The sequence below is a fragment of the Chenopodium album genome, chromosome 9 (assembly GCF_948465745.1).
Source record: "Chenopodium album chromosome 9, dcCheAlbu1.1, whole genome shotgun sequence".
Taxonomy (NCBI): domain Eukaryota; kingdom Viridiplantae; phylum Streptophyta; class Magnoliopsida; order Caryophyllales; family Amaranthaceae; genus Chenopodium; species Chenopodium album.
This window is the reverse complement of record NC_137842.1, coordinates 35,942,782-35,961,969: the sequence shown is the minus strand read 5'-3', so window position 1 is coordinate 35,961,969 and position 19,188 is coordinate 35,942,782. Positions and strand designations below refer to the sequence as shown.

Here is a 19,188-nt window from a genome sequence, read left to right as displayed (position 1 = left end):
ATTTCAACCAAAGCTCCCAGATACCACTTTGTAACACCCTAGAAATTCCTTTCTTTTAAAATACCGCCATCGTGAAAACGGCTAAGGCACTATCAAAGACACACAGCGGAAGACTCTTCTTTAAAATAATAAATATAAAACGACCCAATTTCAAAAGTCAACTCACGAAAGTAAAGTTAAACTAAAGTAAAACAAAGTCAAACCTACAACTTGGAACCATTGTAGGCCCTTAATCAAATCAATTCAACTTAAAACTTTACGTTAATATCGCAATAGCAATATCATAACATAAATAAAGCAATAACACATCATATACTTATGGAAACTAACATGATTTGCTCTTCACTCATGCCCATCATGAATATGCTTCATCAGCTAAAAATCTTCTCTCTACTTGTTTCCACTACTCTCCATTAAAAATGGGTCATCATAGGACCAAGGTAAAGACAAGGCCAACAAACACACAAAACACACAATCAGCAAAGCTGAGTACATAAGCGTAATTAACACACTAACATGCATTTTCCTATCAACACACAACTTACCTTTGTTACACCTGTTTTTCAAGCATACAACATTCAATAAAACTTCTCACTAGACAATACATAATTTATTTAATGTTGACTACGCATCGAACGGGTTTCCCCACTAACCTCCCCCAATAAATTGAGGTTGCTAACACGGGAGCTAACCGTACCAGCATCAATAACCACTCGTAAGTGGCAGAATTCCTGCGCATAATAATAATAAAAAGGAATGTACAGAGTCTTGTACTCCAGTAGAAGTTATGGTTAAATATAAAACCCCATAACTCCCCCCATATGTTCATACTCAAGGTATATACGTTCCAAGAGTTTTGGTGCGTAATCTCTTTTACTTTACGTTCTTTATAATTTATTAACTTTGTGATGACTCTCAAAACATAACAACATCAAACATCATGATTATTCAAATAATTAAACACTTAATTTAACTCTTGAATAATTAGTGACCACATAATATTTAATGTTGAACCCTTTTTAAATCTACCTCGTTGTCAATGACACCTTAAACGCATAAAGCGCCACAAATCCTATCCCTCGGTGTTAAAACACCTTAAGTGCACTAAGGCGCCAACATACAATTTATTCCTCGTGTACATAGACACTTACATAGCTCGTTTCTCATGCTTAAAGCATCAATAAAAATTATATGAACCATAATAAAATTCTCTTTTAATATTCCAAGCCAAATTAAACATTTAGTTTAATTAAAAATGTTTTCTATCATGCCATAAATAAAAGTGTGGTTCATATACAATGTTCCAAACTATAATTTTCCAACCATTAATCCATCAAAAATAATTCATGCTTCAATATTCAATCACCAATAACAACCAAATCATAATTTCTGTTTCGGGGGTTTTTGTCCCTCGGGAGAGTTACAACACTGAAACTGGATTCAACTGAGGATGCCTGTACCTGCAAAGCAAACGGACCGCCGGATGGTCGGTGGTCCGCCTCCGAAGATTAAGTCAGTAAACGTTCGGAGATAAAACGTGCGGAAGTAAAGTTATCTGCTTGGATTCCAAGCTCAGGTAAAGTGACGAGTGTTCCTTGAAAACGACAGCTTTGTGGTAAGTGACGTATTGTCTCGTATTACGTGTCAAAAATTCTCTCTCTTTTTCTGTCTCGTCATAAATGACATAATGTCCCTATTTATAGGGTCCTTTTGAAAAGTGTGCCTTCCTAGGATCTGGTGACCTAGTAATTAGGTCACGCCGTTTTGCGGCGCCTCGGGATTTGGGCCTTAGAAGGCCGCCATCCCAGGGCCAATGCCTGAGTGACACGTGTCACTGTGCCCAAAGGATTTTGAAGCTCTTTTTGTGTGACACGCGTCGCCACCTGAATGGTCCCTGCTGGACCTTCAGTCCACGTAGGACGGAGAAGAGTCCACCCTCCACGTGTCATCATTCTATAGGTCCAAATGGGACCTTTACGGAGGACACGTGGCACTTTCTGATTGGGCCACCTGGCCGGGTATAAAATACCCAAATCATTTGCCCCTCACAGGGGCCACGTGCATTGCACGTGACTCCTGTGACAGGTGCCAGTATCTGAGTGGTCAGATTCGAAAATTTACTGGAGGGAAAAAATTAGGGTTTTACCCCCCTATAAATAGTAAGGTTTGACCCCCCCTCTTGGATTCACACCTTGGCGAATCTCTGGAGAATCTTGGACTTTTTGACTTAAAGAATCTCAAAATTCCCTAAGCGTTTTTCAAGCATCCGACACTCGGCTACCAGTTCGACTGTTCTTTAGTCAACCAGGCGTCTTTCTCCCTTCTTCTAAAGGTAACGCCTGTATTTTCTTTTTACTCTTCATTTTTTCTTTGTTTTCGAAAAAATGGCTCCCCAATTGCATGCGGCACGGCGTAGGATAGTGATCAGCCGGTCACTGGGGACGGCTGAATCTAGAACTAGCAGTGCCGAATGCTTGGCCAAAGACCCTGCTTTGCGAACTTCTCCGAATCCGACCGTTTCCGTGTCTGTGCAGGACACTATGGCCAGAATCAAAAGAACAGCAAGGCAGTGTAGCTCCGATGGAGTTTTCTACCATTCGGATGGGTCGATTGTTTTTTCAGACGGCTCAATAAGAGTGCCTCGAAGTGAGCTGTCGGAACACCCTGACAGCCCTTCCTATCTTCCTCCTACCCCCACTTATTACCATTTGCCCACATCTAGTGGAACTCCCAGTGATGGAATCCTGGGGGAGGCGGATGAAGAATATCAACCCGGGCTTTCTAGACAGGCGCCGGAAGAGAGTCTAGGGGAGGACCCCGCTGGCACCAGTCGGCGGTCCCCTAGCTCTGATGAGAGCTCTAATGACGAGTTGGCCTCGTCATCTTCTTCAAAGAATGCCTCTGTAACTTCAGAGGAGGCTAGATCAAACATAGATTCTGCCAGAGAGTCCCTGGCAGTGGATAGGGGGAAAGCTGGGCCGAGCCGAGTGCTTCCAGGCGCTTGGAGAGAGCCCCCTACTATCAGCATGTTCCGCCAGGCAGGCGGAGCGCCATGGCGTCCGGCCTTGCCAATTTTAGGCGCAAGGTCGTCCTAGGCTATGGCTACACTTTATCGCTCCCTAACGAGGGCGACACCATAACCTGGCCGAGCCTGGCCAGCTATCAAGACAAAGCATTCGGCTGCTATGAAGCGGCCTTCCAAGCTGGCCTCCGCTTCCCTCTCCATCCGGCCGTGGAGAGGATCTTGGACGGATACCAACTGGGTATCTGGCAACTTGTACCCAACTCCTGGATCAATATTCTGGGGTACGTTGCCGCCTGTGAGATGCTACAGGTGGAGGCGAGCTTTGAAGCGTTCGCCCACATGCACTATCTGAGCAGGGCGCCTGCTAGGGGCGGTGAAGGCTGGTACACCTTGACCACTTGCAAGGGGTACATGATGGCTGTTGGCAAAGAGAACAAGTGCAAAGACTGGAGGACTAAGTTTTACATAGTCAAGTCTGCCGATAGCCGCCTGAACCAAAACTATAACAGGTGGAATAAGGATCCACCTCTCCTAGCAGGCAGGAGCGCATTGCCGCCTATTCCCAGGCGGGCAAAGGAGGAGATCATGGACGCGGGGTTGTTTATCGTGTCCGTGTGGACGAATGATGAGGGGGACAAGGAGGTCACCCCTCAATGCTATCTCCCTTTGTATAAGTGGTTTGAAGAAGGGACATTCTTAGCCGCCTGTAGGCTAAGTTCTGAGATGCCGAGAGGTAGTCGACCGTCTATTTTTTATGCAATTTACTTCTGCTTTTCAGTACTTGTTTAATGATGCTAGTCACTTGTTCATTTTTGCAGACAAAGCAATGGAAAAGCTCTCGGACACAAGGAAGCCGGTTGTATCTGCTGCTCGATACAGGTCGAATGTCTTAAACAGGGCAGAAGTAACCACTCACACCAAAGTGGACGAGCAGAAAACTGGCGGCACCTCCAAGGTAGAAAATTGTTATACTTTCATTTCTGACCAATATTAAATTTGCCCGAATGATTTCTAACTTGCGTTTATCTTGTGTTGATGTAGGGTGCGCCTTCCAAATCTCCTTCAAAACCATCCGACCCTAAAATCCAAAAGACTAGGGCGGGTGACGTGAGCGCATCCGGCAAGGGCGGCCGGAAGCACATTGCTCGTAGGCCCAAGAAGGGCCCAGACGCCTCTTCTCTCGATGCTGAAAAGGAGATCAGCAAACCGGATGCCCAGAGGGCATCGAAGGGTGGCTTTAAGCAACCCACCACTGCTGTCGGCTCAGCAGGAGAGAAGAGGAGCCTGGGGAGAGAGGAGGAACAGAAGGACGACGGTAAAATCCATTCGCCCCTATTGTTCTTCCATTTAGATGTACTTGAGTTATTTTTCTAACTTTCTCTCCTTCTCAGTTCCTGTGCAGAGGCCGACTGTAGTCCAGATGGCCAAGTCCATGCTGAGGGCGGTTGATCCTGACGACAAGGCGTCTGTCAGAGGAGTCGGCACCCTTGACTTGGATGGCATCTTGGGGAACCTCTGCGAGGTATGAGTCTTAGCTCAAGCAAATTTTTTTTTTTTTTTATTAAGCATTATTTCTTTTCCCGCCTGGTTTTAACCATTCGGCTCTTTTGCAGGCCATGCTACGCGTCCAAGGGCTCAGGCAACCCCTCAAGGAGAAATCCAAAGAGGTAACAGTCGCTAAAGCTCGGCCGAGTCCGCCTTGGATCGAGCTCAATTTGATATTGCTCAGAATGAGTATCTGACGCTTGATATGATGTATTCGCAGGCGGAAGCCAATGTGCAGGTGAAGAAGGACCTGGACTCGGCCCGCCTGCGCATCACTTCCCTTAAGAAAGAGATTACAACTCTTAAGGAGAAGCTCGAGCCTCTTCAAGATGCCAAAGAAGAGGCCGAGAGAGCCAAGCAGAAGGTGGGCCGCCTGGAGCAGCGCCTCAGCAACCAGGAGCATCAGCTGAAGTCTAAGTTTGAGTCCGTGGCTGATCAAGAGAGAGAGGCTCTTGTTAAGCAAATGATGAGCGATTATGAAGCCATCATGCGGGACACTTGGGCGGCTGTACAGCCGGACTCGGACTATCAGATTTGGAAATCCAAATTTGACGAAGCTAGCAAAGCATTCGACGCTCGCCTTATTGAAGAGGCTGAGAATGCTGAGGCCGAGGAAAGTTCTGGGTCCGACTCTTCTGGGGAGTCGTCCTCTGGTGGCGAGGAGGAGGATCAGGCGGAGGAGCCAGAGAAAAAGGAGGAAGAGCAGCCGAAGGACGACAAGCCGGCTGCCACTGAAGAGGCTCTCCCCTGATCACTTAAGCTTTTATGCTTTTCTGCGGCCGAATGGCCATGTACTTTTCTTTTCCGGCCTGTGTGCCGAGTATTTGTATCTTTACCGACCGAGGGGTCGGGTAATTTGACAATCTTTCTGGCTTTGCCAGATAACAATCTTAACCAATCGTTTGGTGACGATTGGTCTTTTTTAATTTAAATCATTCGGCCATTTGGCTGACGTTATCCATATTGTTGTTGTCCTTTGCATTTTGAATTTTTCATTGCATGTTTTTGGCTAAGTATTATAACCTGTATACCATGCGAATTTTCTTGCCCCTGGACGGATGTCGAGTGGTTTCGGTTTATTGGATTGATTGACTTAGAAATTTTTGATACTTAGAAGAGTATGCATGGTTTCTAAGTCAATCAATCACTATGGTGATTGCCCCAAACCACGCGGCAGACGTCCATCCAAAATTGGGAAACATAAGTGTTCATTCGGCCATTGGCTCGAACTAACTCAAATTTCCAACTTAGCTAATTTGCTAAGGGTAAACCTCCGCTTGTTCTGCCCCATAAGCAAAAACAAGCGCCTCCGGCCATAGGCCTCTTTGAGATAAAATGCTAAGTTTGTAACTTAACCAATTTTCTTTAAAAATAATTGTCCGCCTGTCTTGCCCCATAAGCAAGGATCAGGCGTCATCCGGCCAATAGCCTCAATAAGTGCTAAGTAGTTAACTTGACTTGTATATTAATCAAATATTCCGCCTGTTTTGCCCCTGAGCAATAACAGACGCATCCGGCTTTATGCCTCACTTAGCCTCTACTCATGAAACAGTGACAACTGCGTTAAATAGAAAATTCAGGTCTTTTAGATTTCACTTTCGATTAAAACAAACGACTGCGAATGCTGCCTTAGCATTCGGTAGGGCCGCTTGATATATTCGAAGAGCAATGTGCCACCCAAATGGGAGATGCTTCTCCTCGACGAATTCTCCCAAATGGACGTCGCCGGTTATCTGACTCATGTTGGAGCAGACGGTCATACTCATGTTGGAGCAGACTGTGACCATTCGGTCTCTTTTTGTTTATTAACATCCGGCCATGGGCCTCATCATGGTTTTATCTGGCCTTAGGCCTCTTAAATGATTAAGTAAATACTCGTCAAGTGTTGGTGTAAACTTGATGAATTTAGTAGGAACGACTGTTCTAAAACAATCGGCTCCTTCAGAGGGTTTGGGGCGTCTGCTGTTGGGACAGACGCTTTCCAAACATATTGGCCGTCTGTATTTGGTACAGGCGACACTTAAAAAACTTAAATAAAAAGATAAGTTGGGAAATGAAGGCATATTCTCATCAACAATACGTGAGATTTACAAAATTGAGGTCTTTACATTCGTACTTAGAAGTAGTACTTTTTCAAGTTGTCTACATTCCAAGTTCTGGGCAGCTGCCTGCCGTCTGGTTCTTCCAGGCGGTAGGTGCCGTCTCTTACCTCCTCATAAATTCGGTAGGGGCCTTCCCAATTTGGGGTTAGCTTTCCCTGTTCATTCGCCCTACCGACTGCCTCCATTTTCCGTAGCACAAAGTCCCCCACTTTGAGAGGACGCTTGTGTACTCTTTTGTTGTAAGCCCGAGTCATTCTCAGACGGTATATCTCATGACACAAGGCAGCATTGCCCCTGCGCTCTGGAAGTGAGTCCAATGCTAGGCGCATGGCCTCCCAATTTGCCTCTTCATCATACAACATGATTCGAAGGGTCGGCTCATAGTGCTCAATGGGCAGAACAGCTTCTGCACCATACATCATTAGGAATGGGGTTTCTCCCGTTGCCCCTTTAGCAGTCGTTCTGATGGACCAAAGGACGTGTGGTAATTCATCCGCCCAAAGGCCACCAGCCCGCTCAATTTTCTTTTTAATCCCGTCTGAGATTAACTTGTTGAAGGCTTCGACCTGGCCGTTTGCTTGCGGCCGGCCGACTGATGCGAAGAAGCTTGAGACCCCCTGGTCTCCCAGCCAAGTCTTGAGTTGAGGCGTCTCAAATTGAGGACCATTGTCAAAAACCATAGACATGGGCACCCCGAAGCGAGTGATTATGTTCCTCCAGATAAAGGAAATGACGTCTTTAGTCTTGATGTTTTTGACTGCCTCAGCCTCTACCCACTTGGTAAAATAATCCACAGCCACCAATATATAGCGCTTGCCGCCTGGTGCAGTTGTATATGGCCCCAAAATGTCCATGCCCCATTTGGCAAAGGGTATTGGGCTGTGGATGGCTGTCAGGTCTGTAGCCGGACGATGGATGAGCTTGCCAAACTTTTGGCACTTGTCACATTTTTTCACCATTTCCATGGCATCCGACTCCAGCGTTGGCCAAAAGTAAAGCCGCCTGGCCTTGGCCGCGAGGGATCTGCCGCCTATATGGGAAGCGCAGAATCCCGAATGCAACTCTTCGAGAACTTCCTTCCCCTTTTTAGGGGTAACACACTTTAACAGGGGTTTCAAAAAGCCAGCCCTAAAGAGCTCTCCTTGTCGCAACTCGAAGTTAGCTGCTCGTTTTTTTAGAACAGCCGCCTCCCGTGGTGAGTAAGGGAGCGTGCCGTCTGCAAGATAGGCCCGGATGTTGTCCATCTAGGTTGAGCTTCGGTCAAGAATTCCAATGGGGTCTCAGATATACTTCTTTTTTCCATGACTTCCCAGAAGACTGACCGAGGCGTTTCACAAGAGGCGGATGATGCCAACTTGGACAGAGCATCCGCCTGATTGTTTGAAGACCTGGGCACTTGAGTTAGATGAAATTCTTCAAGTGTCCCAACTTCACTCTTGACCGCCTGCAAATATTTTATCATGGCCGGATGAGTGGCCTCGTACGTTCCATTAACTTGGAGTACGACCAGTTGAGAATCGGAGCAGGCGGATATCTTCTTCGCCCCTGCCGCCTTGCAATACCGGATGCCGGCCAGCAGGGCCTCATACTCGGCCTCATTATTAGAGACCTGAAACTTGAACCGTAGTGCGTATTCGTACTTATCTCCTTCAGGAGATTGACAGATAATCCCCACACCACAGCCATTCACAGTGGAGCTCCCATCCACATACACTTTCTAGACCTGGTCCGTATTGTCCGGAACAACCGGCCTTGTCATTTCGACAATAAAGTCAGCGAATGCTTGTCCCTTTATTGCCTTCCTTGGTTCGTAAGTGATTTCTAATCCTTGCATTTCAATCGCCCATTTGAGCATTCGACCAGAAGACTCCAAGGTTGTGAGTGGCCGTTTGATCGGTTGGTCAGTATAGACCTCCCACCACTGCTGTCGGCTCAGCAGGAGAGAAGAGGAGCCTGGGGAGAGAGGAGGAACATAAGGACGACGGTAAAATCCATTCGCCCCTATTGTTCTTCCTTCACAGTACGGGGCGACTACATGTCGATTACCGCCTGTATTTTCTCAGGGTTGGCCTCTATTCCTCTTTGGTCAATCAAAAATCCGAGAAACTTCCCAGACTCAACACCAAAGACACACTTTTTTGGGTTAAGCATGACCTTGTGCCGCCTGAGTGTGGCGAATGTTTCTCGGAGATCAGCAAGGTGATCCGCCTGCTGTTTGGATTTGACTATCATATCGTCAATGTACGCCTCTATATTCCTTCCGATTTGATTAATGAAGACTGTATTAATCATTCGTTGGAAGGTAGCAGGCGCATTCTTCAAACCAAACGGCATCACCGTATAACAGAACAACCCCTGATCAGTGACGAATGCCGTCTTTTCTTGATCTTTTTTCCACAGGGGGATCTGATGGAAACCTGAATAGGCGTCCATGAAACTCATCAGGGCATGTCCGGCTATTGAGTCGACCAGACTGTCGATCTTAGGCAGTGGATAGCTATCCTTTGGACATGCCTTGTTAAGGTCTGTGTAATCAACACACATCCGCCAAGTTCCATTCGGCTTTTTAACTAACACAACGTTAGCTACCCACTCAGGGAAGTTGCACGGCCGAATGAACTTGGCATCTAACAGCTTTTTTACTTCGGCAGCTGCCGCCTGACTTCTTTCTTCGCCGTGGTTTCTTTTCTTTTGCCGGATGGGCTTCTTTTTAGGATCCACGGCGAGTTTGTGGACAGCGAGATCCGGGCTGATGCCTGGCATCTCTTCCACTTCAAAGGCAAAGATGTCTTTGAATTCCTTGAGCAGCTGGTGAAGGTTTTCACCCAACTTGGCAAAGGCAATCGTCCCCACCTTAACAGTCCGCTCTGGACGGCTATCATCCATAGGGATATCAATGTGCTCTCCAGTAGGCTGGGGACGAAGATCATCCGACCTTTCCCCGGTCAGTGATTTCTATTGCTTTTCTTTTTTGACCACCACCAGCTGATCAGTCTTTCTTTTCTTTCCGGCTGGTGGGGCCGACTGTTCTTCCTCGACATCGTCGAGGTCAATCATTTGCTTGACCCGGCCGGATGCTGCGGCCGCAGGCTTGACGTCCGAGAGATAACACTCTCGAGCCGTCTTTTGGTCCCCATTAAGGGAACCAACTGTTCCATCATCCTTCTCATACTTGAGTAGCATGAGAGCAAGGATGATGACGGCCTTACACTCATTAAGAGTGGGTCGGCCAAAGATGAGGTTGTAAGCCGTGAGCTCTTCAACCACTAGGAAACGGATGGTCATGTGCCGACCGTCTCCCCTGCTTTCCAGGCGGAAAGGTAGGTCAATTCGTCCGACTGGGTGCACAAGTCCTCCCCCAAACCCAACTAAGGTGTGGGTGACCTCCATCATGCTATCCGGTTTGTACTTGAGATTGGACAAGCATTTGAGGCTGATGAGGTCAGAGGAACTTCCTGTGTCAATCAGAATTCGGCCAACCAGCTGGTTGGCGACTTTACACTCAATGACAACAGGGTCATCATGCGGCCGACGGACTTTGCCTCTGTCCTGTTCGGTGATGACAACTTTAGGGAAGGTGGATGTGCTAGCTGTATCCCCCTCCTCAACAGAATTGACCATCTTTCTCAGATGGTCCTTGGTACCCCGAATGGTCGGGCCACCACCGGCAAATCCGCCTGCTATGGTATACACCGGGTCTTCATCAGTTTCGGTACTCACAGCAAGCCGGGGAGTCTTTTTCTTGGACTGCCCCGGATTTGCTTTTGAAGTCACTTTGGACTTCACATAGGACTTCAGCTGTCCTTTGTCGGCCAGACGGTCGAGCTCCCGCTTGAGACTAAAGCAGTCGTTCGTGTCATGGCCAACATCCTCATGGAAATGGCAATGCTTGTTCTTGTTCCGATACCTTTCATAGCAGCCGGCTTTTCAAGAGTTAGCCGATCCTTAATTTCCAAAAGGATGGAGCAGCAGTCCTTGTGGAATTCGTACCTTGGGGCGTACGGTTTCCACTCTTTTTTCTTCTTCTGAGCCGGTTGATCAGAGTTATCAATGGCCCAGACTTGCTTTTTCTTTTTGCTCTCTTCTGGCTTAGGAGCTGGCTGAGCAGGCCGACTCTCTTTCTGTCGGTCGGACTTCTTATGGTCCGACTGCTTATTGGAGGAGCAGAGTTCGGTCGCCTGTATGTAGGCTTTCGCCTCTCGCAAGGCTCCTTGCAGGGTAAAGATTTGTTTGCGGACGAGTTCGTACTTAAAAGTAGACCCGTCCTTCAGACCCTTAAAGAAGTCTGTGAAGGCAACCTCATCAGACAGCCCATGAATCTGGATTCGGACCAAATTGAACCGCCTGACGTAGGATCGCAAACCTTCTCTATCTCCCTGCTGTACATTGCCCAAGTCAAGACTTGTCTTTTTGGCAGGGATGTTCATAGAGAAGTTTGATGCAAACAAGAACGCAAGCGTCTTGAAGCTATTTATGCAGCCAGCCGGCAGGTTGCCAAACCACTGCTGGGCTATGCCCTTCAGGGTGGCTGGAAAGCAACGACACCATGCGACATCATCCAACCCCTGTAAATACATGAGGTGGGTGTATGCTAGCAGGTGGTCTTCTGGGTTGGAGGTCCCGTCATAGGCTCCAACCAGAACGTTTTTAACTTTAGCCGGCTGTACGGCTTCAGTTATTTCCCTGGAGAAAGCAGAGGGTTGATCTCCAAGGTGTTGCAGCCTAAGCTGCCAGTCCATCGGCTGATAGCCGTATGCCGCCTGTCCTCCATAGAGGGTAGGTTGTATGTAAGGTACAACTGGCGCCTGGTACAATGGCTGTGCCATGTACTGGGCGGACTGAATCACATGCGGCCTAGACTGAACCCTTTGGCTGCTTGCTGGGGTCTCATGTACAGACTGGGAACACCTCACAGAGGTACTCCGAAAGCTATCATGATAAGTCGACGGTGAAGCCGACTCTGATTGCTGGGTTCTCCTTTCCTCAATGTATTGCCGAGCGTCAGAGAACGTCTTCTTGCTGCCATCCGGCTGTACATGCCGGATGGGCTTTCTTGTGCTCGTTTCTGGGAAACGGAGCCGAGTGAGATCAAATTGGGGCCGGGCCTTCTCCTTAGGGGCAGGATGAGGAGTCGGCTGACGGTCCCTGACCGACTTCTGTTTGCCAGCTTGGGCTGGCTTCTTGGCCGACTGCTCCTTTCTAGGGGCAGGCGACTTCTTAGAGGCGAGCTGCTTGATTTCACCCCTGAGGCTGCTCAGGAGTGACATTAGCTCATCCCGAGTGACGGGAGTTGATCCTGCCGCCTGGGAAGGATCAACCGGCCGCCCCGAGGGCTTCTTTGGCTGACCAGCAGTTTTGCTTGGTCCTGCCTGAACATGGGGACGCTCTCGCCGTTCCTTACTGCGGATGCGTTTAGAGATGAGGGATCCATTTGGATCCACATAGGTTTCGACATCAGCGTCGTCACCTGAGTCTTGGTCCGTTTGGACCAGTACATCATTTGGAGGCCGAATGGCCTCCGGATTTGGTACAGGTTCTTGTGAAGCCATTTCAGAGGTACTCTCCCCACAGACGACGCCAAATGTTTCGGGGGTTTTTGTCCCTCGGGAGAGTTACAACACTGAAACTGGATTCAACTGAGGATGCATATACCTGCAAAGCAAACGGACCGCCGGATGGTCGGTGGTCCGCCTCCGAAGATTAAGTCAGTAAACGTTCGGAGATAAAACGTGCGGAAGTAAAGTTATCTGCTTGGATTCCAAGCTCAGGTAAAGTGACGAGTGTTCCTTAAAAACGACAGCTCTGTGGTAAGTGACGTATTGTCTCGTATTGCGTGTCAAAAATTCTCTCTCTTTTTCTGTCTCGTCATAAATGACATAATGTCCCTATTTATAGGGTCCTTTTGAAAAGTGTGCCTTCCTAGGATCTGGTGACCTAGTAATTAGGTCACGCCGTTTTGCGGCGCCTCGGGATTTGGGCCTTAGAAGGCCGCCATCCCAGGGCCAATGCCTGAGTGACACGTGTCACTGTGCCCAAAGGATTTTGAAGCACTTTTTGTGTGACACGCGTCGCCACCTGAATGGTCCCTGCTGGACCTTCAGTCCACGTAGGACGGAGAAGAGTCCACCCTCCACGTGTCATCATTCTATAGGTCCAAATGGGACCTTTACGGAGGACACGTGGCACTTTTTGATTGGGCCACCTGGCCGGGTATAAAATACCCAAATCAATTTCCATTCCAAATCTAGCATGATAATACTTGTAATCAATTAAGCACATTTAGCGAATGTACCTTGTATATACAATTTTAAAATCGTCACGACTAATAGAAATCACTCACTTCGAAGTCTCTTACAATTTAAAATCATAGAAAAGTATTAAAATCCTCTCTACACAAATTTCCAACAATATATACTATTATTAAACCCCTCATAATTTAAATAAAATAAGTTGAAATTATATTTAAAACACCATACTTTAATCCCAATTAATGGGTAATTAAAATTACTTAAAGAAACTTGATTTTTAATGTACTACCAAAAATTTCAGCATTATATTTCAATGAAAACTTGCTGTAACTAGGCCTTAACACACTTAAATCAAAAGCTTAAACCATCTTATATCATAATCCTTCAATAATTAATAATTTATGAATCTAGGGTTTCAAAAATTGGGGCTTATTAATTAAAATTAAAATCTGAAAATTAAATTACATGCTACTTATAATCAAACATCATAATCTAATCACAAAACTCATATTTAATAATTAGATGTAGGACTAAATTGGTTTTTAAAACAAAAGAACAATTTTTTTTTTGTTCTAAGAAGAGCAGCCGACACACAGGTCGGTGCCACTGCCGGCTGCTGCTAGTGCCAGTGGTTGCCGCTACTGGCGGCTGGTGCTACTGGCGGTGGTGAGGCCGAAAGAAAGGAAGGGAAAAAAGAAAGAAAAAGAAAAGGAAAAATAAGGAGAATGGAGAGAAAGGTTTACCTTGAGTTTTCTCCACTCTAGGCAAAGTTTGATTTGCCTCAAGTGTTGAATATTTATACCCCTTCTCTAGAAACCCTTCTTCCTAAACTTTCCCTTTTTAATCTTTCCTAATCCCTTCCCCAATAAAACTTTACTAAAATAAAACTTTCTTAAATTAAACCCCAACTTAAACAAAATAATTAATTAAATAAACTTTCCTTTTATAAAATATTTCTAAACTTATTAAAATGAATAATATAAATAAAAATTTCAATTTATTTAAATACTTCTCAAATACTTATTTTAAATAAAATACGGGGTATTACACCAGCAATTCCCTCGTGGCAGTAGCCTTGTCAGTCTTAATTAGGTCACCAATAGTAATTGCAAGCTTCATTAAGGATGATTGGCTCCAAAATCTTATTTCCATCCCAGGCAGTCTGATCCAAGTAGGAACCTCAAACACCCCCTCATCCTTCAGGTTCAAACCAGGCTTCCAACTTTTCATTATCATAGGCTTCTTATCAAATAGAATTGGTCCCCCATTCATTACTTTTTCCCTACCCTCAACAGACTTAAATCGCACCAAGAATACCCTATTATTCATTGAAGAAACCTTATCAACTCCAAATTTTCCCCAAATTCTTCGAACAAAACCATTCATAGAATAAATCGAGGGCTTGGCACACAACTCATAATACACAATTGCTGAATTCCAGAAAGAAACTTCAGATTGCACATTATCCTCAGTCAATTTCAATTTCCCCTTACTACCCACATTTTGAGGTTGAGAATCAACATTCCTACCCCCCCCCCCCCCGACAAATTCAAACCCTCATCCAAGAAATTCAAAAACATATTCCTCCAATTAATACTACCTGAGCAATTAGGAACAATAGGAACAGGGGGATCAAAATCTAGGTTTCGTGGTTGGGGAAAAACACCACAAGAATTCACATGCACAACATTTCTACGATTACTATTATTATCAATCATCAACAATGGAGTCGGATTAATAGACCCAGTACTCATAGAAGATCAATTACTGTTCCATTGACAATCGCAGAATTAGGGGTTTGAATTACCTGTAACCAACTTTTAACTCCTCTCTATGAAGTGATTTCTCCTCCTCCGTCACCATCTTCACCAGAATTTCTTCAATCGCCTCTTCATCCAACAAACTTTCTACCGAGATATCGTCCATGGCAATACCCTATTTTTGCTCTTCGAGGTTCCTCGTTCTTGGCTTTGTTTTGTTCTTCTCCTTTGATTTAGAGCCCGAGGATTTCTTACCCTTCCATTTCTTTCTCTTTGCCATGAAAATCGAGCTGAAAATATGAGATGAAAATGGCGGGTTTTAACTTTGATTCAATTAGCTTTGTTTGAATATGTTTGGCTTTCATTTGACTCAGCTTTTTTCGATTTCCCTATCAATATCGGAAGCCCTAAATATTTTTCTTGTTTTGCTAATTCTCTCACATCAAGATTCGCAATTATTTCTTGTCTCCAATTAAGTGGAACACGTTTGCTGAAAGCAACTTCTGTCTTACTAAGATTAACTTTCCGGTCAGTTGATCTTTCCATGTATTTTCTATCCAACAATTACTACTAACTTAATAGCTATCCATTGGAACAAAAAGTAACTAAAATGATAATTAGCTTCAGCTTATGTGGCATGACAAGCTAATTGTAAAATTAGCTTGTCAATGAAGTTGCTCTCATCGGCAAAAAATAAATGTGAGACTCTATGGGTACCATTACAAATTTTTGCCCCATTTATTTTCTTATCCCTAGCAGCATGGGTTAAAAGAGTAGAAAAAGCATCCGCGCATAGCAAAAATAAATAAGGTGATATGGGATCACCTTGCCGAAGTCCTCTAGTAGTCTAGTGGGAAAAATAACACTACCATTCACCTTGAATTTAAAAGTAACACTAGTCAAATAGTCCATTACTCTACGAATCCAATTGTCACCAAATCCCAATTTTTGCATTTCCCTTCTTAGAAAATTTCATTCAACCATGTCATATGCTTTACTTATATCTAACTTCAAAGCTATTGAACGGTTTAGTCATTCACTAGGAAAGATAAATAATTAAATATTTGTAAAAGTGGGGTTAGTGGGAGAAAAAAAACTATAAAATAATGGTGGGTTCATTCCAAATTTAGTAGTGTTGCAACTAATATGAAACGACTGAAAGTGGAAAGTGGTACAACCAATGCAAAATGGAGAGTGTATGTAATAATATAAAATTTCATATTATTATTTTGGAAAAATGAAATCTAATAATCCCGGCTTTGTCATTTCTGCTCAAAACAATCTCACCTTTTCGAAATCTAGAAACAATCCCACCTTTTACCCCCATCTGCTCAAAATGATCCCTTTTACCTCCAACTTGTTCTACAAGTAATTTTTTTTCCTTTTTCTTCAATCTCCCTCCTCCTTCATCTTCTACCTTGACCACCTGAAAAACTCCATAACCACCACTTACTCCATAACCACAACCTCCTATATAACCACTACCTCACCACTACCACCACACTATGACACTACCACTAAACCTAATCCAAAACCTCAATCTCGTATGTCCAGCAGCCCCCCCACCTACCCCACGTGATGCGACAGCCCCAAAATCCAGCTAACCCCTAACCTGAAACGCCATCCACCCTCCCAACTAACATGGTCCAAAAGTGAGTTCTAACTTCGGCGGGAGGGGTAGAGGTACGTGATGGGGGAAGAGGACGAAATTAGGGAAGAGGCAAGGTGGGGAAGGGGAAGGAGTCAAGGAATGGCGTGGAGGTGTTTTCGGTGGGGATGAGGAATGCTCCGGCAGGACCGGCAGTGGGTGCTCCGGTAGGGGGTTAGACAGATCAGCAAGAGGGAAGGAACAGGAAAGGGAAGAAGGTGGGGTCTGATTTTTATTTTAATTATTTTAGTTATTCATTTTTTCTACAATTGTTTTTAAAATTAAAAATAGAACCAATAAAAAAGAGACATGTGGCATTTAACCTTTATTAACAGGTTAACAGTTAGATTATCTGGTAAAAGGCTCGTTTTGAGAATATATGAGTTAAAGGTGGGATTGTTTCTAGATTTCAAAAAGGTGGGATTGTTTTGACCAGAATTGACAAAGGTGGGATTATTAGTTTCCATTTTTCCTATTATTTTTAAAATATTTTTCATTTAAATTTATTTATATAAAAATAATGTCAAACTAGTCCATTGACAAGTGTGCAAAGTTATTTTAAGACGGAGAAAGTACAAAAATTCTAAATGAGTAAATATTTTACTTCGTAAAATGCAGAGTATAAAAAAAAAAAAAGAGTAAGAGCTTGTTCTTATTAACTGAATTCAGCTGAACTGAACTAAAATGAATATTTTACAAGAGAAGGAAATTAGGAGTTGAACAGAGTTGAGCTGAAGTGAAATGAACTGAACTGCACTGAACTGAATTTCAACGTATGACAATAGAGTCTAAAAATCAAAATTGTACTTTACATCAGATGGAAAAAGTTGAAAAAAAAAAAATAAAAAAAATTGCAATACATTGAAATCCAAGAAAGAGGTAGACCCCTTTTCTTCAAAAAAAAGAAAGAGGTAGACCCTTCTCAAGTTCTCAATCTGGCCCATCCTTCTTTTATTCACTCTGATGTCAGCTCAAATTAGGGTTTCACCAGCCGTTCATCCCCATTGTCTCTCTCCTATATAAATACTCAACCCTAAAATATTTCTCAATCATCTTTCTTTTTACCTCTTTCTCTTTCTCTTTCTCCCTCTAAAACCTGAATCATCTTCTTCGTCTTTTTCAAATTAATGGAGATTTCGATAAATCAATAAACAAAATCAAAATCATACGCACTAGCTTACCCCGGGCTTCTCTGAAAAACTTTCTATCTGAAGATGCTAATGCCCCAAAGCCGGTGCTACAGTTTCCGCCGTTCGTGTTGCAGTTCTGCCGCTTCTTCACGGCTTTCCTGTGTCTAAGTAACGGCTACATCTCATTTTCTCTCTCCTCTTTTTTTAATTGTTTGCCTCAAAACACCTTTAGGCTTGCTTGTCAAATTCGATTCAATTAAAGTCTAGTCATGGAGGCATACACAGATTCGGCGATGTTAACGTGGAGGTTAACACCTTTGTTATGCCTCTAAAATTATCCGCTATATTTTTTGAATTATTTTTTTTTAACATTTGAAACTTGAGAAATTATTGGCTATGATTTCAAAATTATCCGCGCTTCTGAGATAACTCGGTGAAGTATATGGATTAAAATGGTTGAATTTCTTAATATGAGCCGATTTTTTTCATTAATTTTTGTTATTTTTAATGTTTTTCTTCTTTGCTGTGATGATTGATTTAATCAGCTTAATGCCAGTTCTGCTTCAGAAAATTCTTGATCGAAAAAGCTGTATAATAATCTGAGCTAAAATGCAATTCATTTAATCAATTAAATTTTTTTTATTTTTTTTAAATTTAGTTAAATTAGGGTTTATGATGGGTAATTTCACTTGGTTGAAGGTGTAGTTTTGACTTCGAATCCCACTTTGAAGCGCTACACCTAAAAATGATATCATCAAATCGAATATCTGAAACCTGAAATTGATTTTGATGGCTTAAATTAAGCCAATGATGATAAAATCCAATTAAATGAGGTGTAGTGGATCTGAGTCCCTGTTTAACAGGGGGAACCTCTCAGTGAAACTACATTCATATGATATTACTGGATTTGACTGAGGTTTTTTTTTGGAAGCGTAAATTAAATGTGACGACTAAATTTGGATTGACGGAGTTGATTAAGTTAATGTATGTTACTGAGTTTTAACTATACTCTTTATTACCTGTAAAAGTGGGTAAAGAGCCTGAAAAAACTCAGAAATCGAGTGTTGTCATCAGCTTCTTCCTTCGGATATTACGGGACTGGAGTTAAATAACAGCACTACATTTTATCAAATACACAATTACTGTATCCTAATCTAACAAACCGCGTTTCACATCAATTACAAACAAATTGTGTTGTAATGGAGCTGAATTCATCAGATACAAATTGTGTTGTAATGGAGCTGAATTCATCAGATTTAAGGGCCTGTTCTCATTCACTGAGCTGAATTGAAATGATATAAATGTAAATTCTCAACACTGCTGGCATTCATTGGACCGTTCTGAATTTTAAATTGGAGAGTTGTAGACTACCCTTGAATTGAAATTATTTGCAGTACTCATTATTAATCCAACTTGAAACGAAAGTCTCAATTGAATTAATGAGAGTAGTGTTTTATGTTTATATGCACACTTTTGTCCGGGTGTAAAAATATTACTCAGAAGGTAAGAATTACTTGTTATTAGTACCGTAATAGTTGTAATTTATCATTAACTGAAGTATTATGAAGTTATGAACAAATTTAACCTGTTTTTTATCAACTTGTGACGTAAATATCACTAAGACATTTTGCAAAGACTGGCTATGATTTCAAATTTATCCGCGCTGCTGAGATAACTCGATGAAGTAAGGGTTAAAATTTTGGTTAAATTTCTTGATATGGGCCATTTTG

At 43.5% G+C, this 19,188-nt stretch overlaps 6 non-coding genes across 6 annotated transcripts; all 6 read left to right on the top strand.

The window, feature by feature from the left end:
* The first annotated feature begins 17,495 nt into the window (after nucleotides 1-17,495).
* On the top strand, nucleotides 17,496-17,641 carry LOC145561217 (small nucleolar RNA snoR134). Its single transcript, XR_014093777.1, has one exon. It is a non-coding gene; the product is annotated as a small nucleolar RNA snoR134 (small nucleolar RNA).
* Nucleotides 17,642-17,849: 208 nt separating this feature from the next.
* Nucleotides 17,850-17,936, top strand: LOC145561215 (small nucleolar RNA U36a). The gene has a single exon (XR_014093775.1). It is a non-coding gene; the product is annotated as a small nucleolar RNA U36a (small nucleolar RNA).
* A 39-nt stretch (nucleotides 17,937-17,975) lies between these two features.
* LOC145561200 (small nucleolar RNA Z223) lies at nucleotides 17,976-18,068 on the top strand. Its single transcript, XR_014093760.1, has one exon. It is a non-coding gene; the product is annotated as a small nucleolar RNA Z223 (small nucleolar RNA).
* A 193-nt stretch (nucleotides 18,069-18,261) lies between these two features.
* Nucleotides 18,262-18,376, top strand: LOC145561204 (small nucleolar RNA Z278). The gene has a single exon (XR_014093764.1). It is a non-coding gene; the product is annotated as a small nucleolar RNA Z278 (small nucleolar RNA).
* A 101-nt stretch (nucleotides 18,377-18,477) lies between these two features.
* Nucleotides 18,478-18,583, top strand: LOC145561206 (small nucleolar RNA snoR97). Its single transcript, XR_014093766.1, has one exon. It is a non-coding gene; the product is annotated as a small nucleolar RNA snoR97 (small nucleolar RNA).
* Nucleotides 18,584-19,095: 512 nt separating this feature from the next.
* On the top strand, nucleotides 19,096-19,183 carry LOC145561216 (small nucleolar RNA U36a). The gene has a single exon (XR_014093776.1). It is a non-coding gene; the product is annotated as a small nucleolar RNA U36a (small nucleolar RNA).
* Nucleotides 19,184-19,188: the final 5 nt, after the last annotated feature.